Source organism: Scatophagus argus, chromosome 24, assembly GCF_020382885.2.
Source record: "Scatophagus argus isolate fScaArg1 chromosome 24, fScaArg1.pri, whole genome shotgun sequence".
Lineage (NCBI taxonomy): Eukaryota > Metazoa > Chordata > Actinopteri > Scatophagidae > Scatophagus > Scatophagus argus.
This window is the reverse complement of record NC_058516.1, coordinates 6,487,178-6,512,437: the sequence shown is the minus strand read 5'-3', so window position 1 is coordinate 6,512,437 and position 25,260 is coordinate 6,487,178. Positions and strand designations below refer to the sequence as shown.

Sequence of the window (25,260 nt, the reverse complement as noted above, 5' to 3'; positions counted from 1 at the left end):
GAAAAATCGTCATTAAAGTCATCTATTCATGCCTGTTGTTAGCTGGTGACCAACAGTAGCAATTATATCAGGAGCAAAGGAAGTCAACTGATGTAGCATCAGAGTGATTAAGAAGGAGGAGGGTGGGGTGGATGGACGGGTCAGACAAACACAGGACCTCACCCGGGAGACTGCTGTTCATCTCCAACATCAGCAAACCAACATCTCATACGTAACAGAACGTTTAGGTAACAAAGATACTTATTTTAACCCAAACCACAAGCTTTTCTTAAACCTAATAGGTGCCTAAATCTAACAAAACTACGTCCGTTTCAAAGCGTTAACCACATGATGATGACGACAACGTGCTGTTACTCTCCAAAGATCATTCTGGAAGTTACTGGCAATTGATCCATTCAGGTGTTTAGGTATGTGGATGTGTGTGATCACAGCAAACTAGAGCACTAACACACAAACATAAATCCACACACGTAAAGACAGAGACCACAGTAGGTGTTGATGCTGAATACTTTTGCTGCCAAGAATGAGTGAAAATGATGGTGCAAAACACATTATCCTGCGGTCGGAGTGGTAATTATAGCTTCTAATGCGGGACCAATTACAAAGACCCATCAAGCTGCACCGCTTCGAATGTGCAATTAGATTTAATTACATGATAGAAGAATGGCTGATAGCGAGAGAGGATGAGAAGAAAAATACATGCTTATCTCCAAAAGTTGCCCCTGTCTTTCACTGTTCCATACTGACATGCTGCTAATTTGAGCAATGTATTCCAGCCTATGAATTGGGAAGGCACACTGTCAGCCCAGCACTCCAAGTACAGCCACATTCAGTGCTTTTTCAGAAGCAAAATGCATGGGTTAGGTAGGGGTAGTGGGGGGGGGGGGCTTTCCAAATGGAAAATGTCATTTGGCTCTGAGTGCTGCAGACTAGTTCAAATTTTTGGACAGTTGTTCCTTTTTCCATCTACTGCATCCATTCACTATGACTCTCGAGCTCACTGCTCTGATATGGGCATCATTAAATGAAAAAGCCTAAGAGCGTATTAAACAGCAGGTCATCAGCCTCAGAGAGGAAGTCAGATTTAATATAATTTGCATCTTACTGCCAATGTATACACGTCCACATGTAACTTATGAAACCAGTCTTTTACATAATTCTTTTTGTTAAGTGGTAAGCAGTTGTAGCAGTTAAAGTAAGCCGGGATCCATTAAAAACACACCTGTACGTTTCCATGCTAACAGCTTGAAAATACAGTCCAAAACCTCAAGGGAGGATATTTTCACAAAAATCAAATACTAATACAGCTGATCCACATCGCCTGAGGTCAGAGCTCACTTTTGGCTTGACGGGCCAGTTAGTGAGGGCTGTCAGCTCTGCTTTATTGTTGCTACAGCAGCAGTGATGTAGTGGGAAATAAAAGAGGTGAGCTACCTCCACTCAGTCACTCTTAGTTAGAAAGGTTGTTCCTCTCCTCAATTGTGTATTAGCTTGTTTTATCATCTAGACCGACACTATTGGACAACAAAGCTTGGCTGTCTGTTAGCTTGTGTATGTATGACTTACTTTTGAGCAGTCAATTTTCCATTTGTGTTAACCGTGTTATGATTTATGCCAGAACAGCAATCAAAAGGGGTTTAATGGCAATTTATCCATGAAAAGATTTGGGAAATAAATATATAAATATTTTGTGAATCTATTTCACAATACATTACCCCGATTTTACCATCAGCATCTTGACTGCCTTTAACTACACTCTGAATAAAACTTTAAATGTAATTTTGGTAGCTACAGTCTCAGAACAGTATGACAGTGTTGCCCTGCTGTGCACGTCAAAATTAAATGTGAAAGAACAAAGACAAACTGCTGGCCACAGGCAAAAGTATCAGCAGTGCTGCCGTTGGAGTTTGGCCTTCCCTGCTCTGTCAATATTTACCTCTTGCTGTTTGATTTCAGCACATATCGTAAGTTCATCTTTTCCCTTAATGAGATTCGTTCTGGCGATTCTTTGTCTGCCGCACTCAATGAAAACCAGGGGCCATGCAAAGGCGAGGAAATCAGGTCTGCATCAGAAGTGAGACACAATAATGAGCACAGTTTTGAAGGCCCCGCTGCAGGATAGCCTAATGCCCTGTCAGTAACCTGCTGTGTAATAATGACTGTGCATGTCACTCTCTCATGCTACTTCCTCAAACATACACACAGCTATAGAGAGATGCACATCCATGCGCAGACAAACAACAGTGTTGTTTGAAAAGTGTTTCATTTTTTCCCAAATGCGCTAATGGCCAATTATTTCTGATATTTTTCCAGAGGTAAAGCTAGCAACTGTTTGCGCCACAGATACCCAGCAGACTCAGTCCTGTGAACTTTGCTGTTTCATGAAGTCTTTGCATAGGAAAGCAAGAAATCTCCGCGGCCACGGAGCCAAGGGTGGGTGAGGTGGAGTTCAACCAAAGCAGGCCAGGCTTCTCTACAGCACTGACATTCACAGGACCCAATAAAGTATAAACATGTATTTTCTTTTCCCTTTTAATAGGATTTAGCTTTCACCCTTTTTCTTAGTTAATAGTATTTCAGTATCTGCTGTACTCTGTTTCCCCAAGAGGTTTATTATGGCACTGAAAAGACCCCCCACTACTTCCAGTGCTTGGTTGAAGCTGAGTGCACAGCAGCTCCACAGCAAGCTGAACCCCTCCGACTATTATTCAGAGAACATACGTATATACTGTAGATATGAGGACTAATGCAGGAAACAGGTAACAGCAGTGAGCTGCAGCAGAAATAACCAAACTGTTCTCACGCTCCATCTAAATTTAAATGTAAACACAAGGGACCCAGACAAAGTTCAAAACAAAGGACTGGAACCTGCTGTCCCTCGAAAATACACAGACTAGACTCAATTATCAAAGAACTGTTCCTCTTTGGTTGATTTTTTTTCTGATTCTGTTCATACGGTTAACTATTGAGTTCCACAGGAAGGGGATGACACTCCCACAAGTCTGTCGGTTTAAGAGGCAGTCGTCTTTAAAGTTGGAAATGTTTTTCTTGCGGATACTGGATTGGGCTTATTTTTCATCTGATATTCTACTTGCTCTGCTGCAAGCCTTTTCTATAATTTTACACGTAGCATAAAGAAAATCCATTATGTGATCAGATTAAACTGTTTTTACACGGCACAGTTTATTCACCCAGCTTTAGCCTAATAGGATGAAGTGTCATTCGGTTTTGGTCGTAAGTCATCAGTAATTATGTGTCAAGCCCACGGTACTCAGTGCCATCAATCTCCATCATAATTGTTGGGGAATAATTGTAATTCTATTTCATTGATGGAAACCACCCAAATGGTGCAAAATGGAGCTCAAGCTGCTCCAAACTCTGTTTATTCACATTCCTGTCTGTTCACATTAAAAGAAGCCCAACTGGCAAGAAAACCAGCCAATCGAAACACTGAACTGAACTAATCAGGATTTAGTAGCCATAATAAATGGGACATTATGAGACATAATCTAACTTTAAATATGAACCCTGCGTGTTTAGTGATGAATATTTATTGTTTAAGTAAAATACTTAGGATTTGAAACAAGGCTTTTACTGGCTTTAATGTTGTGATGCTGTTAAAGGATTATTTATATATGGCAATCTGACGAGGACCACAGTAACAAATCAGTTCAGAAGCATGTATGAAGCACTTATTTTCTGTCTACAGATCACACTCTATCAAATATATCTGAGTGAAATTGTTGATTCATACGAAAAAAAAAGTAACTTTGCGTTCAAAAGATTTGTATGAAAACATATCAAAAGGGACCCCGAATTAAGTTGTCAAGGATGATGCTGTTAGCAATATCTTTATAAACTAAAATGAATGGAAAAGACAAAATTATTGGCAACTTTTCCAAATCTGTGCACATTATGCAGCAGACCGGAGTGGTGTTTGGAGGGCGTTTGGCTCATTAGCCGCCAAGGTGCTGCTCAGGATGCTGGGCTACTCTTTGAACATGTGGCTGCATCGAGGTGCGGACCAACATCAACATGTGGGCGACATCAAAGGGAATACATGAGTGGCTGAGAGGCACGGCACACACACACACACACACACACACGGTCATCGAAGTGTGTGTCTGACAGAGAAATCGAAATGAACACAAGGAGAGACACTCTAATGTTTTCGTTGTGTCAAATGTTTTCTTGTTGCTGCTTTTACTGCCAAGCTTTAAAATAAACTTACAATATACTAGTAAAACTTTCCGCTTTGGTACAGCAAAGTCAAAAAATTACAGTTATTTCTGCCAGTTCCTCTGCAACTGTTTCCTGCTTCCTCCTGCTTTTAAACGGCAGGAATGTATGGCGACATTTCGAGAACATGCACAATGGGCTGCGACTGCAATACTAATCAAGGTCGATTCTCAGTGACAATGGGGCAGTAGTTACAAGTTTGCCAGAGAGGCGGCGACAGCCACTGATTCACGGGAGACGTATCATATTCATAGCAGAAATTACATGTTGCGCTGCGGAGTGAATCAGAAAGGAAGGAACAGGGTCTCTTTCTGCTGATGTCACAGGGGACTGGGAGCAGAGAGAACTAAAAATACACAAGTCTTTGACCTTAGCCAATGAAAATGTCTCTTGTAAAGCTAAAACTCCCCTGTGACACCCATCCTGGAGTTTTATGATCTCCTGTTGCAGCGCAGCAGCATCTTTATTCCCCGTGTGGATGCCTCCGCTATCTGTTTACCCACGCATAAAGAAGAAAAACAAAATCCAGCAGACGAGAGAGTCTCCCATTGAGACCCGGTGCCAGATGAGAGTGACGGCTGCACTCTTGAACCCGTCTTCTGATTCACTGTCTTTGTCAGACAAAAGGCATTATCACACGCTTGCTCTTCTGCTCTTTCAGCACGTGGGCAAAGCTGCCGTTTGGGTGCAGCGCCTGTGTTTATGCATACATGTAAATAAGATGCAGAAATGCTCCTTGTGGCTATGGATGAGAGGATACTTTCACAGCACACTTGCAACACAGCCCGGGAGTGCAAATAAACAAAACAAAGAGGTGGTGCGTAGGTGTGTGCGAGTGGGAGTAGTAGCACTCGTTGCTATGTGTCCAACTGTTCCTAACAATGCATCAGTGTACGTGACGAAGTGTCGCACCAATTAGCGCGCCACTGCTGAACTCCAGTACTCTTCTGTTCTGTTTCAGCTCAGAACAATTTGCACCACTGATGGATTCAACATTGTTCCTTCTAACTTATAAATTAGTTAAATATTTAAAGCTAGCAAGCGTGACCTACAGTGTCTCATTGCAGCACTTGAATGACAATGCCGACCCTGCGCTTTGGGTGAAATGAAACGGAAAATGAACAAAGCTCTCGCCGAAAACGTCTTAATGACTCTTAATTATCTTTGCTATGGTGCCAAGTGACACAATAGACATGTAGAACACACTAATCCCTCTTACGCTAACTAGATATATTAAGCTAATGTCTTTATCCTCAACTGAGTGCAGAGAATTTAAATTTGTCCGCAGGTATGTTAAAGAAATGTTGAAGATGATAACTCCCACACAGTGATCTGCTTATTTAAAAGGTCCTGTGAAATAAAGAACGCCTTTGTCTATTGTCTCGTCATGGAGCTTGTTTTGCATGTCAAAAACGTGTCATTGTGGATACTCAAAGTCTTTTTTCATTTTGTTCTGCAGTCTTTTTCTGAAAATATTCTCAACAGCATGCACAATACTCCACCCTGTTCTTCGATCAACGCTTCCACAGTGTAAAATATGCAATTCCATCAATCAGTGTAGCACTTTCAGCACTAACCCGGGTCAGACGTTTAAACATCTCTTAATCACCAGCTGCTGTCTATGCTGCTAAAAGCTCCAACCGACTGTACAATCCCCTTTTTTCCTTCTTCCACCTCGACCTTCGGAGTCCATTTTCCATCCTCAGTCATGCCAGCTTTTGAAGTTTAGAAACAAATTTCCTCCACATGATAATTCATTCCTAACTGCCTTGTTTCATGTAAAACAAGGATGACAGTTACAGTTTTAAAAATCAAAGCAAATCTGTTTTTGTCAATACGCTTCTTACTTTGAGCGTAGGTACACATTTTCTGTCCAACAGTTACAACAGTTGTGTCACGTGCATTTTTTAATCAGTGCACACTGATGGTAGCTCAGTCATCATGTTTATAGTTTTGTGCTGTCCTTTGCTTAAAAAAAAAAAAAATTGGTTTTGGTTTCTTGGTAGCACCCAATTTGTTAGAGGTTATTTCCATACAGTTTATTAAATAGCTTAATTTTGAACCTTATTTCCATAAACCAGCAACGTCCGCCTTCTATCATGGTCTGAGTGAGAGCCACAGGCATCACAGTCTCCTTCTGATCTAACTTAGGAAATAGGAACACAGGTCTTGTTCTGCCTCGCTGAACGAGGAGACTGGAGAAAGTGCAATGCAATGTCATTTTGTAGGCTCGATAGCTAATCAGCTGCAGCACATTAAAGGGCTTGTAAACATACCTGCAAAGAGATGCAGCCGTGATCCTCACTCGTCAGTACTTCTGCAAACCAAACACCATCTGTCCATGCTTTGTTTATTTGTCTCTCGTCCCCCTGCTGGAGCTCAGCCTGCCGGAAGAGAGCCACCATTAATGTTACTAGTAACACTTGTGCTTTTCTTCGACAAATCAAAATGTCAGCTGTGAAAAAAGGCTCCTTCTGCAGCAAGCTGGGAATAATTAGACAAAACAAATGAAAACCCCTTTATGGACCCACTTTATAAACTAATCTGTGTGTTTGGAGTTAACCAGCTAACACACAGAGGAGAAAGAGAAATGATGCAGTCACGTACACATCAACGTTAAAGATGGCAGCGTTTTCTCATGACGGCGAATGTTCCCTCCAAGAAAAATTAATTACTTTTGAAAACCTCATCAGCGCCCCTCTCGTGACCCTACATGTAAAGCACTACACGTTACACGACCACAAAGTGTGTCCTGCAGAGCCAGCGTTAAATTACACAGGCGTAGGAAGGCAGGTCTTCACACTGTATGGCAGATAATTTTCTGTTCTATTCAGCCAGGCTTGTTTTACTCCCTCCTCTCATTTCATGCACAATAACCTCCTTAGATGAAGGGCTTATAGTTGGAGTGATACAACGCACGAACTATCACTGAATATCTTATAGCATTTCCATATTAAATTTTTAATTACATTTTAAATGGGCTGATATTTCCAGAATCCCTTTAACCACTTACATCAGAAGATCCTAATATCATCACTTGGTTGAGTTTATTTTTGTGCAAATATCTTCACTAAAAAGCCTTTCGGCAGATTTGTTCATGGCACAGATTTAAACACATGTTTACAATGCTGTGGGCTGTTGCCTGAGTTCAAAGATGTGTGAGAGGATTTCCAGTGTTCCGTTATGGAGAAATAATAATAACAGAGTGGGTGTTAATTATGCTTAAGTAGTTAATGGATTTTCTTAGCAAGAATTTGAAGACTTTATATATTTAAAATGATACGATTTCCACGAACCGTACTCAAAAGACCCATCATGAAAACATTTGTCGTATTTGAAGTAAACATTTTTCTTTATCACCCTCCCTCCCAGACTCAGACTGTCCTCTGATTTCTATCTCAGCCCAACACAGGTTCTCTGCAAACCTTTCATGTCCGACCCTGCTGCTGACAGTATCACCATCCCTCCCAGATACATATCACACATGTGCAGCCGCAGTTTACCAGAGGAATCTTTTCATTTTCCCCATGCGCTGTGTACATTTCATAAGTGTTATCAGGTTCAGCAGGGCATCAGGTTGCCCTGAAACGAAGCAGCTGCTTGTTTAGAGACCATCTATTTCCTCACGACATACTGTGTCATTACGTTCGCTTCATCCAATTAACGGGACGACGGAGGAGAGTGAGCGAGGAAATGAATACAGAGAAAGAGGGAGAGGAGAAGGAGTGAATGTCTGGGCATTTATGTTACCTGTTAATCAACAATAAACAAACATCTATGAATGCCAGCAACTAACAGCACAAAAGACCGACAGCAAATCAATCAGAAAAGCTGAGGTATAACATTCAAGAAAATAAATAAATATGCGTCATCACGCGTAAAAAAGTTCATGTCAGTTAAAACACTTCATTTCTGATTTGGTTTAACGATAAATATTGTGTAATCCACATAAAGTAGAGTACAGAATCGTCGGGTCCCCTGGAAACTGTTGTTTTGTAACTCATTTCCACTGTGTACTGTGTGACTCGCACTGTGTTTTCTGCCTTTTGCTTTTTCCAAATGCTGCTCCTGTCTTGTCAAAATACTGACAATATTTCTGTAATTTGCTGGTTATTAGTTTATTTGTTTGTGTTTTCTTAAGTTGCAGTGGTTGAGTCTCTCACATCCACTGTCATGTCCCCACATCTGAATTCTGGATGAACTCATGTGTTGTATAAAAATGACACCACATAAGAAAATTAAAGATAGTTACATTGATCTGTTTGTCAACAACACAAAACCAATAGGCCTCCAACAAAAGCCTCCTAAAAGTCTCTTTTCTTACAATGTTCAGCAAAGGATGTCATTGTGACTCTTCCTCACTTTCCGACAGCAAAATAATCTCGACATGAAGAGGGATGTTTACAAGTGCACATGAGAAACAGCACCATGTTTTTCGACTGAGATGTAAGGCGGTTGGCAGATGCAGGTATAGCTGAAGGTTACACGTGCATGGATCGATCACATGGGGGAAAGTGAGAGGGAGAGACCCGTCTTGTCTTTCTATCAGCTCCTGTTGAACGACACCAGCAACACTCTTTGAATGGAACTGTGGGTGGAGCAGAGGGAGCTGGAGCTACAGAGTGTGAGACAGAAGGAAAAAACAAGAAGAGAACAAAGGATGGAGAGAGGTAGAGGATCCTGCACTGCTCTCCTGCATGCTTTGACATCGAGCTCTGTCCTTGAGCTTGCTGCCAGCGGAGGGTCCCATGACAACCTTCCGAGGAGAAACAAGGAGGCGAGATCACTGAAGCCTCCGCCAGCCACGGGGTAGGAGAGTATCCCTGTTTTACAGCAGGCAACATTAAAAGGTGAAAACTAGCCATATCCATACAGCGACTTTGTACTGTTACCGTACTGCACACACCCACCGGCTGCAAGTCATGCTGCCAGCACACATCACAACCAACCACCTCCCACCCACACACACACAAACACTACCTTTAACAAGTCTCTCCGATCTCTCTAATCTCTGAATATACAACATCACACTCTCTCCTGGTGGATTTCTATCAAAGCCCAATGCCAAAACAGTGAAAATAATATAAAGGATAAAGCTTATAAGGCATCATGCATACACCGAAAAAGTTTTGACACCGCTTGTTGTCCTACAGCTACAACAATCTGTCCACCTGCTGCTTTTGGACGCAGCACAAAACTAACTGTCGGTTAGTTGCACGCTCCCCTTTATGGAAACATGAGGACGAAAATGGAAGCAAATCTCACACCTGCCTGCATTAACCATCAGCATCCATTTAACACCGTGCTGTTGAGTGCTGTTTTTTTTTAAACATGGCTTGCATGTGTGTGTATGCAAAAGTCATTAAACTGAAGAAGAAAATCTGCAGACATGTACAAGGCCGTTGTCTTTTTGCATCCTGTCAGGTGGAAACCTTGTATTTCTGAAATGTCAAATTTTCACAGAGGCAGCCTTGTTATTATCCTTGAGCACCATGTACTTTTCACTCAGACAGTAGGTTGTGAAATAGGTTTGAAAAGACCAGAGTTACATAAACTTCTCAAACAAGAACACCATGCAACCATTAAGGTAAGGTTACATTTTAAATCTTTCTGTTCCTTCTTAGTATGTAAAATAATGACAATAAGAGGCTCACCTCTCTCAGGGGGCTCACCTCTCTTGCAGCCTTCCGTGTGTCCCTCATGCTTTTGCTCTGTCATGCTAAGATGTATGAGTGTAGCAAGAGGACAAAAAAAAACTTTCTGCATCGCATCCCTCGTCCCCTTCCTCCTCCTCCTCCTCCTCCTGACTCGTCTAACTTCTCTGTGGGCTCTCAGCCCGCTGTGGCAGTGCGGGCTCCTGAGCCCCTTTTGTCATTTCCACTTCAATTACGACCGCCTTTGCGACAGCAGCTCCCACACTACTGTGCATTTCCGGGTGTCCCTTGAAAGTCAAACATCTTCGTCCAGCAAGAACATATATATTCAGTTTACAGAGCGATCAAACAGTCCAACCCGTCTGCACCTCCCTGTCCAGGTTCTCCCCAGTCGTCCTGGACAAGCTGTGAGTAATGAGAGTGAGGTCTGAGCCAAGCTGTTTGGCTGTGTAATCTCTTTCATAATGCCCTTCATTGGAGGGCCAGGGGTCATAAATAAACAACAGAGCGAGCGGTGGCGCAGCATCACAGACGGCTGGGAGACAGCATTTGAGGCAGGCATATTGTAAATTGGTCTTGCCAGGGAGTGAGGGGTGGGGGTTACGCCACTGATGACTGAGAGGGTCACACAGTGACTGCTGCAGACACTTATTATGCTGAAGGTGTGATGGGCAGGGAGGGAGACGAGGAGGAGAGGGAGCGCTGAATGGCAGAGCTGTCTAGGGGTTATGTTGACTGCTGGACCTTGTGATGATAGGGAGCTCCCACGGGGCGATGGCGGACCTCGAAACAGGGCCCCTCTGCAGATGCACTCTTTATGTGTGTGTGAGAGTGTGTTAGCGCTTGACTGGATGCAAGGCTGTGTCTGTGTGTGTCCGTGCACGTCCCGGTGTTGGTTCGTCAGCTGCAGGCGCTTCTCCTCCTGTAGCTGTGAGAGGAGCAGCTAGGTGCACATTTGCAAGTCACTGCAAGGTCAGAACAGGCCTCGTTGCTCAGTGTCAAAATGGAGGACAGGAAGGAGGTGAGTGTGTGGGGGTGGGAGGAGAGTCATCATTGTCTCGGGGGTGGGGGGGGTGCGCTGGGGACCTGAGTCCTTGTTAAGACCTTGAACTCCTCTCTTTCCTGCCTGCTCACAAACACAAAATAAACACATGCCTTTCTGAAACACAATCCTTCAGATGCACACGGGAAAGTGCAGAGGAGGAGGTGGAGGACACAACGTGGTTATGAATGATGTGTTGCGTGCTCTTGTGCTATCACAGGTTGAGCTATAGTGCAGGGGCAACTACAGCTGTGACAACCTTATTTCCAGGTGAATTAAGCACCAATCCATCTGTCAAGTGCTAGTTGTACTGTCCCAGACAGCCTCATATACCAAATACAATACAATTCTGGGTGCTACAAATGATTTACAAACCAAATACACTGTACTTGATATTCAACGCTGTACAATAAACATGTACAAACTGTGGTAACATGTTTATATCTCCTTACACGTACTCTGCACTAACAAATTTCTGCATAAAAATGCAGAATAGGAAGGCAAAGGACAAGTTGAGCATTCAATAACTGTTGCCTCTTAACCAACTTGTTTGGAAGGAAATTTACCAAATTCAGAATGAACATATATTAACAACAATCAATTATGTTTATCAGTTTGAACATTGAATATCTTGTCTGTGAAAGAACAAACAATTGCAATCTGCTCCCAGTTTGCACTGAAATCACAGCAAGAAAACATGTCACTGCATTTATTATGCGAAATGGAAAATGATTGAGACCTGCCTCCCTGGTTTTAAAATGATCCTACGAGAAAAGAGTATTCCAGTTTCCATTAAGAATACCCTTGATCCAATAACAGCATTCACACTAGAAATATGGTTCACCCTAGTTAAACAATTAAAAATGGAAAATTCCCAGAAACTATTAAAATGGATAGCGCTAGACAGTGAATTGGAGCCGGGGAGGTATGACTCAACGTTTAAAGTGTGGATGGATTATGGCTTGACTGCATTTTGTATGATACTAAAGAACAACATAATGAGGAGTTTTCAGGAACTGAAAAATGAGTTCTCCTTAAGAGCACAAAATCTGTTTAGGTATCTTCAAATTACTACAATAAGGAAATCAAAGGTAAGACTGCAGAGAATATTAATCCAGTGGTTGCTGTATTGTGTGGTGCTTATTCCCAAAAGACAACCAGGATTATTTCTAAGCTTTACCACAGCCTAATGGGGTGCCTAAATAACACATCATTTTATGTAAAGACAAAATGGGAGCATGAACTTAATATCACAATTACAGAGGAAGAATGGCACCAAACCTGTCACTCACTTCGAACTTCTACAAACTCTCTGAAATGGAGAGAATTTAATTGGAAGAATATCATTCGGTTCTTTATCACTCCTTATTTAAAAAAACTTTCATGGCCTCAATTTTGTTGGAGGAAATGTGGCAGTACAGATGCACACCACTCCAACATCTTTTGGAGTTGTCTTAAAATCCAACCATTCTGGAGTTAATACAATTAATACAATATTAAATAAAGTTTTGGGCTACAATGTTCCAAAGGAATGTGTATATTTGGGAAATACAGTTATTACAGCACATAAGGAAGATCAATATTTGACCAAAACCCTGTTGACAGCAGCTGGGAAGGCCATTACAAGACACTGGCTTAGGCCTGATCCACCAGAATACTCAGATTGGTCAGGAATAATCCAAGAAATTTTTCTAATGGAGAAAATGACGTAAATTCGAAGACTGAAGGAATCTGATTTTTATAGAAAATGGAATAAGTGGTCATGTTACCTAAGCCAAAATCCAAACTAACTATTCATATTGAGAACCTGAAGCACACAACTCCAAATACAAATAATAGCATATAAACACAGAACTGTTGACTGGTATACCGACACATGTATGAAGACAGGCTTATATATGCGTCCATATGTGAATACACATGTATGAAGCTGTGACTATGTCAAAGTGCAGATACACATGAGTGAACTTATAGATTGTATGGAGTTGTATATCCATGTATGTACATGTTTAGATCTATATTATACATATTTACTTCACTCAGCTTTGTGATCTCCTCCTGCCACTTAAGGTTCATAGTTTTATAGTTTCTACATGTAAGTTTTTATACATGTAATTTTCTTTTTCTTTTTTTGTTTTGTCTCTCCTTGAAAACAACAAAGATTTGAGCAATAATAAAAAAAAAAAGAAAAGAAAAGATGTCACTCCTACTAAAAGCATGTAAGCACACGGCTACCACAGGCCCACAGCTGTGCCACAGCATTGCCCCTTTTAACTGAAATTAGCCCTAGAAATACTTTTACATAACACACCACCGACACAAAGTACTTAGTATGCTATGCAACCCACTTCGAGCCACCAGAGACGGCTACAAAGCCTGCACTCCCACGGATAGGAGTGGAGAGTAAGCATGTGTGGAAGAGTGCTTACGTCCAAAGAAATAGTTTTGGGCAGAACTTTTAGACTGTCTTTTCCAGTTCAGTCGAGGCAGCAAAACAGAAAGGCTCCGAAATTTAAAAGCGAGTGTCAACATGTTTACCAAGACGGAAAAGTGTGAACGAGGAGACAAACACAAACTAAATAGTCTATAGAGCCTGCAATTTTCCTTTCTGTGTCATCCTCTTGATCTTTTATCTAACGTGCTTTCTTTCACGCTCGGTTTTGTTCTTGTGCTTCCTTTTTACTTCCTCTCTTCCTCTTTCTCTCTAAAAAACAGGGAAAAATGAAAAATGACCCAGTTGATCAAGGCGGACGTGATGAATGGCTATAGAAAATTCTGCTTTTTGAACCCAGTTCTAATTTTATGCAGCATCAAAACACTATTGTGCCAAAGTCCAAGCCCCCATACTGGAGTAAAGGCATTGCAGTGCATAAAAGCCCCCTTATGAAGTGTGCTGTCAATGTGTGTAGGAAGGGTCTATTCATCTACACAGGGTTTAGCTTTATCAAAGTCACACATAGTTAAGAGTACGCAGACGCTGACTGAATATACAAAAAACTAAAGAATTTGGGGAAGGAGAAAGCCTCACTGTACACACACCCTGGCTCACTTCTAACATCAAACACCTCTGTTCAAAGAGACAGCGTGTGAAAACACCTCCAAGAAATGGAAGGCGAAGGGAGTGTAAGAGAGAAGCAGGGGGTAAATGGTCAAAGCAAACGTGGGCAAAGCAGAATTGTCACAGGATAGCAGCAGAGAATGAAACATGTATTGGCTATTCACTGAATGTTGCCGTGCCATCATGTCTCTCTTTGGAAAAACATTTTCATTTTCAAGCACTTTCACCTTGATAACTTGTCATCAATGCTCAAACTCAAACGTCAACTACTGGAAGGCTTCTTTTATGCTCAACAAGGACTTGAGAGCCAAGAGGGTTTTCAAGGTTCATTTAAACCCACCCACCCACATATACACACACACACACACGCGCACACACACACAGAGAAAAACAAAAACAACTCTGAGGGTAACAAAGACTCTTAAAGCCTCACCAAGCTCAAAGTAAGGTCTTTAAAATCAAAAGGCTTTTTGCTTTGGGAGATTATTTAAAGCATTAAAAAAAAAGTCACCAAAATGGGTCACGAGTATCACGAGCAAATTTCATGAACATCTGCCCAGTTGTAGAGGATTCTTGCTTTGCACCAACGTGGTTGTTAAGGGGGCAATGCGACTGAATGGGGGTTTTAAAGAAAAGGTCAGATCATCAAGAAACTCATTGGGAATGATCCTCTGGAGACCAAGGCAACCGCTAATCAATTTAATGACAATTTCAATATGCCATTGATCTATTGGACCAAAGTGTTGGATAAACAGATGAACCACTGGACCAGTGTCATTGGGTAACAATGAAACATAAGTAGTCTGTACATGCTGGATGCTTCTGCAGAGTCGAACAAGTTAAATTTAAGCCTTTCAAAGATCTTTTTAATACCACACACAACAATTCAATTTAACAATTCAATTTAAGATCTCTTTCATGGTCATATTCATCAAAAGTGTAACAGCATGATGAACACAGAACAAGGACAACCAAGCACAGAACTATTCATTATTATATCAGTTTGTTCTGTACTTTACAAAAGTATCTGATAATCATTCCAAATGATTTCATCAATAAAATTAACACAACCTGGAGCCATGTAAGTGGTAGGAAATGGGTAGATGGACTAACAAATAAAAAGTGATTTATTCAAGTTTTTTCCTAAATAGACACAAAGGCCCCATTATGACATGATGAGCTCCCCTGCACCTTCAGCTGTGTGTTCGTGTTTACTACAGGTGTGATGTGCTGAGTGAAACAGAAGAAAAAGACTTAGCAGCCTCCTGCTGCACAATCCACTGTTACAACAATCCCACTTTTAGAAAGCCCACAATCACATACAAACATATTTTAGAACTGACATCACTGCCTACAGCAAGCAAGAAAACATACACTTTGGTAAACAAAACGTAAGATCTTTTAAGATTATTTGAGAAAACTGAATTCACTGCTTAATAGGACCATCAGATACTCCAGAAGTGTGTGTGTGTGTGTGTGTGTGGGGGGGGTAAACTCTGCCATCTGAGAATGAAGTAAGACGCTATCATCTTTCAAATGTGGTGAATGATGGGGAATGACACTAAAAATGAAGGTCAAGTCAAATTGCATATCTGGAACATCATGACTCTACTATATCTGATCATTCAAAACGCTCTTCAGTTGAAGCATACTCAGTTGAAGCTGAGGGAGAAAAGAGAAAAATTTGTTCTATTTCACTCTATTTCTTCGGTGTATGCTTAACTGTGGACAAGTCAGAAAAGAGCTGTGATGTTTCAACAAAGCAAAAGCAGTTAAAAACTGCAGACAGCTCATGCCAGTGACTCACTGCTTATGAACTCCTTGCAAGGATGTGTCAGCCAAAAACTTTAAATTAGCAGCAAAGTGAAATACAACTCGAAGAGTGGGGATTCACTCCAGTGATTTCAAAACAAAAGCAGCTCGCGACCTTCACTTTAAATGAAACTTTCATTTGTCAAGAGACGCTCTGACTGGTAAGGACTGGCAGAGCTCTCTGCTCAAGTAGGTATGTGTTACCACTTTGTAAAAAAACAAAGCAGTGCCTGAACACAGCATTGCAATACACAGCATTGCAGTGAGCCAAGATCAGAGGCCAATGTAAACATTACTCGTTGCTTCTCTTGCAGTTTTTAACCTTGCAAACATGAGGTAGGTATAATTTGACCACTATGAGAATAAGAAGACTCATTCTTTGTTGTAAAAGGTTAAGGGCTGTGTTGATTTAGACGCCACCTCCACACAGCTCAGTTAAGTGCAGACTCATTGATTGATCTCATTGATATTTTATTTGTTTAACCTGCTCTAAGTGGAGTTAAACAGCCTGCAGAAAACAGATGCTGTCCATGTTGGTGTGTCCACAACTATAGCCAATTCTGCCAGAGTAAAATTCAATACTCCTCTTTCAATGAGTGAACATTCAAAGAGGACTTTCAGAGTTAAAGTTGAAGAAATTAAGACAGAAGAGTGCAAGTACATTACAGCCAGAGTCTGAGGTTTCATTTTATGCTCTGTGGTCTTTCTTGCATATGCAACTTGCTCAAAATCCTAAAACGTTTTCGACATTCAGCTAAAAATACAAGCCTCCACCTCCACGGGACACAACAAGCTGGATGAATGTGCAGCTTCACCACAGACTGAGAAAGAAGAGAGTATGAACCTGACATGGTCAAACCGATATTCTAATTTATTTTTAATAAGAAATCAGTAATTACCAAAGCTGCAGCATCATTATAGCTATATTTACAGACACAAAAATCACTTCCACATTTCCTGATAGTGCTTCATCATCCTGTAAGGGCATAACTGTATATAATCAGCCTATAATGTTTACATGGATCCTGAGCCCTTTGACTTAATGACATCAGGCTATTGATCAAAATGTATTAATGCAAGGGTGTATAGTGAGGTTACACCGGGTGACTGGCAGTTTAGCTGACTCTACTGGATCTGTCCTGACGCAACAGCAGCCTTCAACCATCAACATCTTAAATGAAGAGCAAATTTGCATTTACAGCTCGACCCTGATAGGGTCTTCAGCCTGGTCGATCCCAGATATGATCTGAAATCTTGTACATCAGCAGACAGAGAGAGAGAGAGAGAGAGACCAGGTCCTGTGGAGAGGCTGCTGCATTCGAGTGTCAGCCAAGACAAATAACCTTTCATCCTGCTGAGCACTTATTCGAACCCAGGCACGCATTATAAATCAACTCACACGTGGCCAACGAAAATCTGTGAGGTGCATCGGCAGTCCTCCGGCTTCTGTTTTCAAAGCAGTGAGATGTTATTGTTCGAAATGAGAGCCTCTTGCTGCTTGCCAATTGAAACCCCACCACAGTTTCATTTAATCTGACAAGTATAATCTTCTGAGATTGCCCTTTCCCACTGTGATGTTTGGAAAGCTTATAAAAGACTCACTTCATTGATCTGAAGACACTTTAAGAGGCCTTATTGTTGTTCCCATGCCATAATCACAAACAGACCCTTTGAAATGGAATAATGCCCAACAGTGCCAGTCAGTAAGGGACTCAGCCATGCAATAACGGCTTAATAGTTTTATCATTGCTTCAAAATTGTGCTGTCCATCTGTGTATTCGTGTTGCTGTCTGTAAATCTGCCAACAGTTCAACTGTAGCTCCTTCAATGTAACCACACAGGCTGCCACTACTGAGGCGGTACAGAACGAAATAAGGGATGGATTATAGAGAAAATACAATCTTTAGGCATAAGTTATGATTATCATTGACAATCAAAGTCATTTGGAGGAGTACAGTCTGTGCGAAGCACACATACGCACACCCTTTCCCACTCATCAAGTCCATCATCACCCACTGTGCCAAAATGGATTTCCCCCGGAGGCCAGCATTCAAGGTTTACACTCCTAATGACCCACAATAATTCAATCCTGATTGATCAGCGCAATCAACTAATGACTTACAACCACCACCCCAGGACAGAGGTTTCAATCTCTGAGGTTTCTTCACGACTGTATTAAGCATTGTGCTCCCTGATATCTCCCTGTGGGGTCAAATAACTCACTGCCATTGGCCGAAGCCCGGGCCAATATCTCACCGCTGCCATTTACGCTGAACAAACAGCGCAAGGGAAGCCGTGCGTGACAAACTGCGTCCTGCGTTCGCACTTCATTGGAAGGGGAGGGTGGGGTGTGACTGCTCAGCGCAAGGACAGCGAGAGTAAGATGTATGAGTTTGTGGGGTAATGTATTCATAGAGAAAAAGATGGTGAAATTGGTCTTGAGACATGATGAAGCGCCCGCTGAGGTGTCTTTGATAAATTATGATGAAGCTATGCAAATACAGCCTGTAGCTGGATCTCCAGCATGTACTGTTCAATTACCCCGTCAGTGTGGTGGTAGACTAATACTTGGACTGGGTGAGCAATGAGTCCATCTATTAGTGAAATTCATACTAGTTTGATATCCAGCATCATGATGAAATCAAAAGCAATATCATGTTTGGTACAGAAAAATAACAACTAAAATCAACACCTGGGTGGGTCAATTTCTTGTGGTTTTGAGGTTTCTGTATCATTCCGTAGCTTCCCTGTAACTTTTCTCTGACTTTTTTGTGTTTTCTGATGATGACGTGGCTACATATAATCCCTCTCGCTCGCTTGCCTGCAGGACTGTTGCTGTGCTTTTGTACATAACCACCATGAAGCAATCAAAAAATAATGTTTTATTTCTCAGATTTACTGTTTTTCTGCAGCTTGATCGATCACTGCCGCAGAGGAACTTCCTCCAAATCTCAAATCTTCCAAGCCAACACTTGCGTCACTCTCCATCGCTACACTGTCAGCGAACTTGGCAAATGCTGTAACCTTTTTTCACTGCTTTCACTAACGACTGAGTAGGAGTTCACATTTTAAATATGGATGGAGTTGCCCTTTAAATGATGTTAGCACATAGCGCTCTCATATCTGGTTCTGCTTCTAGAGGTGCTACAGTGTATTTAACTTTGATTTCACAGTGCTTTTCTATTTCACTAAGCAAATAGGAGAAAAAGAAATCCTACCTTTTCTTGACAGGAAAATTATCTCAAGGGTTGACTGAATATTTAAACAGGGTACATTTCATAAATAAAAAGACAAGATAAAGTGGTGCAGAGTGGACATCCTTTTAACTGACTGTACAGACTGACACTGAGTTCTTTGTAACTCTCAAAGTCCTGGCTTTGGAAGAAGGGGAAGCAGCTCAAAGAAAGCTGAATTGCCTCTTAGATCCTGACTGTTCCTCCCTAAGGCCCATCAACACATTCAGTCTTTTCACTAAATATTTCACCACGAGGTTATGCATGACTCAGCCACGCGTTCAGCTTTTACATTCGTGTTACGCAGTGCAACTCGTGTGGAACAGAAATCTCACCCGCACGTTGCAGCATGTGCTGCAGCTTTGAAGCCCAAAGCCACTGCAACAAGATTACCATCATCCACTGAAACCAGATGGGTTTGAGTCCTCACTGAAAATCTCTTGTATTTCAATCAGGTTACTGCTACTGAATATAAACCCATCTTGAAGCTCTCCTCATTGACGAGCTTAGAAATCGGAATTTCTGTGTGATTAGCGCTTTGAATATCATAATACAGCTGGGAAACACAATGTGCCTGGCTGCAGAGCTGCTGCAATTAAAAATGACATCATTTTAAAATACTCTTCAAGGCAAAGAAATGCAAATTATATGCAGATTGGTAATATGATTCATGTATTAATTTGGCATGCTGAGTGGTGATTAGGTGAGTGGGAGTAAGCAGCAGTCACTATTTCTCAGCAATGGCTAAAAACAGTGTGGTGGAAGGAAGTGGAGGGCGGTGGTTTCCTTCATTTACTCAGTGTGAGAGATGACCTTTTCACAGAGTCCCTGCCTGTGGCGCTAAGGAAGCATGCATACGAGCATACGAAGGGGATTTGAACTTTAGCTTACACCGAGCATCCGACATATGTATGGTAACTGTTTGTGTCTCTGCGGGCTACCGAAGACACTGGTAGGGCACCGAGGAAAAAAGACAGAGGGAAGACAGAGCAGTAGGATGACGGCTTCTCTAATCGTCTTATGAAAAGATACAGGAATTATCAGGAATTTGTCTCTGCAAGAGCAGAACACTGTGGACAAAAAAAGAAAAAAAACACAGTTCACCTTTAATAATGAAACCATGTTCAACCAAACGTACGCACGATGAACACATGATGCTTAGTTTACTCCCACTCAGCTCGTGAAAAACTCTGTGTGTATAAAGACTTCTGTGGCTCCAGAGGAGAAAACAACCCTGACAATGCTACAGTGATGTGGCAGAGGACTAAGGATGGGTTGCATTATGGGAAATGTAGGCTCCAGCAGTCCTGAAGCTTGGCCCATAGTCAGGAATACTTGAGGGTATTCCTTTTTTATCTGTGTCTCCTGTGAGCCTCTTTACTGTGCCGACAGATGTAGTACCATGTCATTTCTATTCATGTGCATCTTGACCCAATTACAAATCTGTCTTTGAATTGACATAAACCTATCTCACTGACTATCTCACTGTACTATATCCCCCTGATGATATTTAGATGACATTGTGAAGACCTCGGAAACAAGCTGCGGAAAACTGACACGTAATCAATGTGGAAAATTTTATTTCGAGGTGTGACCTGAAGGAGACCCAAGGACAGTTCACATCCAGTGCAAGAGACCCAAACGCTAACACCAGCAGTGTACTGCACCATCAATCATCGAGCAGCCACGGCCATAAAGAGTCACTGTAACAGTCGTTTTCCTGGACTCTACACTTCATAACATCCGTCTTGCCTCAGAAAACAGTTTTCTCCTCTGATGATCATGATGCTCCTCGTGGACTCAGCCAATAGAAGGTCTGCTTGTATATTAGAAATATTGACTCACAAACCTGAAACCTGTTGCAACACAACAGCGCTGTATTTGACCCAATTAGACTGACTATCACATTTTTACGGTCCCACGTTGGGTCTCTTTTGGACGCCGTCTAGTTTAGATTTTAAATAATTAGGCCATGAGCTTTTCGTCATTCATACAGACCATGAATGCATGGAAGCATTTGAGGATAAACAATTGAACTCATATAAAGAGGTTTGGTTAAAGTTGTTACCGAGATTAACCTTATCCGCCAGTTGAAGTCACGTGTAAAAATACATTTCACGTACTGTGTTGCTTCAACAGCAAACACTTGGAAAAGGAATTGACACGCACCACGAGGATGCGCCACATTTTCTCTTCAATAATTAATTTAATAAATCCCTTTGATGACAAACGGGAACCCAGAAGACTTGAATACATGCAAGGGTGATAAAGCCTCTGCTTCATTAAACAGCAAGATTGAAGCGGTGAACCTCAGAGGCAACATTAACTTTTGTTCAGGCTTCTGTTTCAGCTCTCACTCTCCTCTGGATTTTTTTGTTTTCTAGTAGAGAAAGCTCTGTGAAATTCAGGGCCACTGTGTCTACCTATCATGAAAGGTCCTTTAAAACCAGAAATAGGCTACATCCCTGAGTGAGCAGCTATTTGACAAATGGACAAGAAGCTGAGGTCAGTGTAGCATACCGTACCTGACACAGCTGGCTCTCGTCCAAGGCAATATGGGCTCCGTCTCTTCATACCATCTCTGTAAGAAAAAAAAAAGACAGAGCCAGGTCAGGAAAACTGATGTGAGATTAGATGATACTGTGAAGATGAAATGTGTGTGTCATTTCTGCAACCTAGCGCACATTTGTTGTATTAAAATCTCGCTGCTCTCACTGTTAAGAAAGCTTCTCTTTAACATGAATACATTCTTATGAAGCTCTCTCTCTCTCTCTCTCTGCTTCCTCCTTTATCAGCTGACTATGATCATTTACTTTTTCAATTAAACCAACTAGATTTTGCCACGCTTTCACTGAGCCAATCACGCCATCCAACTTAGCTCATCAGAGTGCACTCTTGATCACATCAAGAACCTCACCCCTCTTCTTTCCATCATCACCATCATCAGTGTCCAGGCTCCATCGGGAGCTCACACTTCCCCTCTTAACATATGATGAGGACACGATGAGGCCTAGTCACCAAAGACAACAAGATATTTCTTAGAATGAGAAATGTTCCTGACTGAATTTCAGCTCTGTTGAAAGTTGAACCCATTCTGTCATCAAAAGTAAACAATGAATCTGCACTGTATATTTTCAAGCAGCAGAAACACACAAGCTTTACTTCATGCAAAGTGCATAAAGGCTCAGCTCGACTCAAATTGATCCTGACACAGACCATGAGAGACGTTTTAAGTGTAATCAGCCGATGGCTCATCAGTATGCTGCAGCAACAACTGCTATTTCCTAACTACGGCAACAAACAGGCAAAGATGCGGAGGCACCTATTGATGTATGCTCTTTTATGAGAACTTATCATTCAAGGCCCACTTACGCCCAGAAAAGGTCAAATGAAATTCTCTCTATCAAATTGAGTTTTTCACTTCATTAATAAGCATGCGTGGCAGATTCTGCTCCCACACACGGCCAGTATCGCAGCATTTTTCAGGCTTTTCATTCACCTTGGAGGATGGCTCTGAACACTACACGATGACACAGGTCTAATTAAAATAGCCCAAAAGAAAATATTTCATTTTCTCGGCTCAGGTAACGTGACATCTCGCTGTGAGTGCATTAGCAGGAGCAATGACCAAGATGTCTTCTTATCTCCTACTAAGAAGGCTGTCTGAAACCCCTCCATCATTCACTCAGTTACTCCTCCCTGTACACTCTAACAGAAGTTATCTCAACTGTAGTTTTCAGACCTATGATATATGATGCACTACACTGTGGGGCACAACGTGGCATGTAACTACTTTTTCCATTACCTGCAAATCTCTCAAAACCCCCAATTCACCATCAGAATTCAGACTCAAATAAAATGGTTGACAGTGAAGGAAGTAGTGGACTTTATAGTAAATAAGGGCACAGAAAGTCTAGAGTAGGCCTACAACTAACAATTATTTCCAAATCAATTAATCTGCTGATTATTTTCTTGATAAACTGAATTGTTTAGAGAAGCTGAGGCCAGCAAGTATTTGGCATTTTTCTGTTAAAAAAAACAACTAAATAATTAACTGACAATTGAAATAGGTGTTGATTTATTTCCTATGGATGAGCCATTGCAAGTCTAATTTACAATTCTTCAAACAGTTCTGTGAGGCTGAAAATTTAACTTTTGAGGTCCAAAATTTGCTTTTGATCTTAGGTGAGTTTTTTTCCAACCTATACCTTATTTATCACTGAATTTAATATTCCAGATTAGTATGTAAGCATGCTACTGAAATGGAAAGTATCATATGCCAGATAAAAGGCAATAATTGGGGCTTCAATTTACAATTCTTTATTTTCAAACTGTTGTTATAAAAACATTTCCCTTTCCCAGAATTCAAAGTGGCATCCTCAAAGGTTTTGTTCATCCAAACAACATCACAAAACCCCAAAATATCCCATTAATAATACAAAATATGAAAGATTAATCAGTTAGCAAAACAGCTGCTTATTAATTTTCTGCTGATCAACAAATCAACTGATCATTTTATCTCTGTGACAGCTGTTGAGCTGTTTCAGCCTTAAACAAAACAGTGAGCATGAAGGCTGACATTTTCTTCCCTGGAGCCAGGCTGCTGGTGAGTCTAAAGAAAATCAGGATGGAAAGATAAAGGCAAATAAGAGTACAGACCATCATGGTGTGACTAAATGTCATCAGGGTTAGCAGAGAGAGAGGAAACAGCATGTCAGATCGGGATGGAGCCCTGTCACCTCCCGTCTAACAGGCACAGAGCAGCGCGAGGTGGGTAATTGGGAAGAACTTCCTGGCCTCGGACTTGAGTAGCATGTCTCTGCCCTGGCGTGAAGTCAGTTACCTGATCGTCGCCTAGATACATCGCGCTGTCAGCTCAGCTCTGGAGTAATCACAGCCCTCGATTAACAAGCTGCTCACACTCCAAAATGGCTCAACGGCAGAACACAACCACATATCGTTGCCTACACTCTCATGAGACCCCACACAGACACTCAGTGGAGGCAGCTGATGATCACCTTGCAAACTAGCTTAATATACAGATGCAGAAAAGTACTTATTAGTGCATTACAAACAAGCTCTGGTAGCCTCGGCACAACTCTGCCTTACCGTAGAAGCTAATTCAAACATTTTTCTCATACATTTACCTTATTGTTGATACATGCCTCCGTTCTCCATTAACATAATTTTCCTGACTCTGGAAAGAAATTGTTCCATTTGGAATGCATTACACCCCCCCCCCCCCACCGTCACCATGCTAATCAGCATAATATGAATTATTGCCGTCATTACAGCGGGTGGCCGCAAAATAACAATAGGTCTTAATTATTCAACAACGAGGAATAATAAAGGGAAAGCAAATGCACCTTTAGTTTTCGCTGCCAACAATCATTAGAGTGTGTATCTCTCTCCCCTTTGGGAACAGAACCAGGCTCTGTTTCCCTGTTGTGGAAATCATTTCTAAGATGGTGATGAGTGATGAGCTTGTTTTTTCCCCCTCGAATATCCTCTGTGTTGTTTTGTCTGTGAGTGCTCGGCGTGAAAATTACCATAAGAGCCGAATAAAAAATGTGCTTTGTGATAGGATTTTTACTGTCATTTTTATCGTTTCTGTGTGGCCTTAAGCTGATGACTTGGGGGGTAATTAGGCTTTTCAAGTCAGGTTTTTGACCCCATATTTAACTTAGTGTAGGTTCCGTCCTTAAAACCCTTTTTGTTTGGATACTTTATCATAATGAAAATATTACTTGTTCTTTAAGCTCTCTGAATATTATTATTATCCCCCACTGATGAATTAACAGAAGAAATTATGTTATGATCTTGTTCTGCTTTTAACATCACATCTCATTAAAAGTACAAGAAACTTGACCTAGAATCAAGTTTCTTTCATATCTGGAAAAAGGATACAAGCATTTGAAGTTGGGGCTGATAAGACAGAGAGGCTCTACTGCTAACATGTAGATGTTTGTAGAGGTAATGTTTGCTCTATCTTGGTTTAGCTTGTTAGCATGGCAACATTTGGTCATTGGGACAAAACACAAAGCAAAGCACAGAGGCAGATGGGAACGACATTAGTGGTGCAGGTATTTGGTTATAAATCAAAGTACCAGATAAATTCAGATTTTGACTTGACGACATTGCCATTCGCAGAGCCTTCCACAAGCATGAATGCAAGTAATCAAACCTTCACAAAATTCAGCTAACAGAGCCGCACCGGTTTGA

General features: G+C 41.4%; 1 protein-coding gene across 9 annotated transcripts in view; it reads right to left on the bottom strand.

The window, feature by feature from the left end:
- LOC124055568 (beta-1,3-galactosyltransferase 1-like) overlaps window positions 1-25,260 on the bottom strand; it is a 104,053-nt gene that overhangs the window by 41,350 nt on the left and 37,443 nt on the right. For all 9 annotated transcript variants that reach the window (XR_006842716.1, XM_046382477.1, XM_046382479.1 and 6 more), the window contains 2 exons: window positions 21,564-21,619; window positions 6,516-6,623 (listed from right to left, as the gene is read on the bottom strand). The gene's annotated coding sequence lies outside the window, so the exon portion shown is untranslated. The remainder of the gene's footprint in view (window positions 1-6,515; window positions 6,624-21,563; window positions 21,620-25,260) is intronic.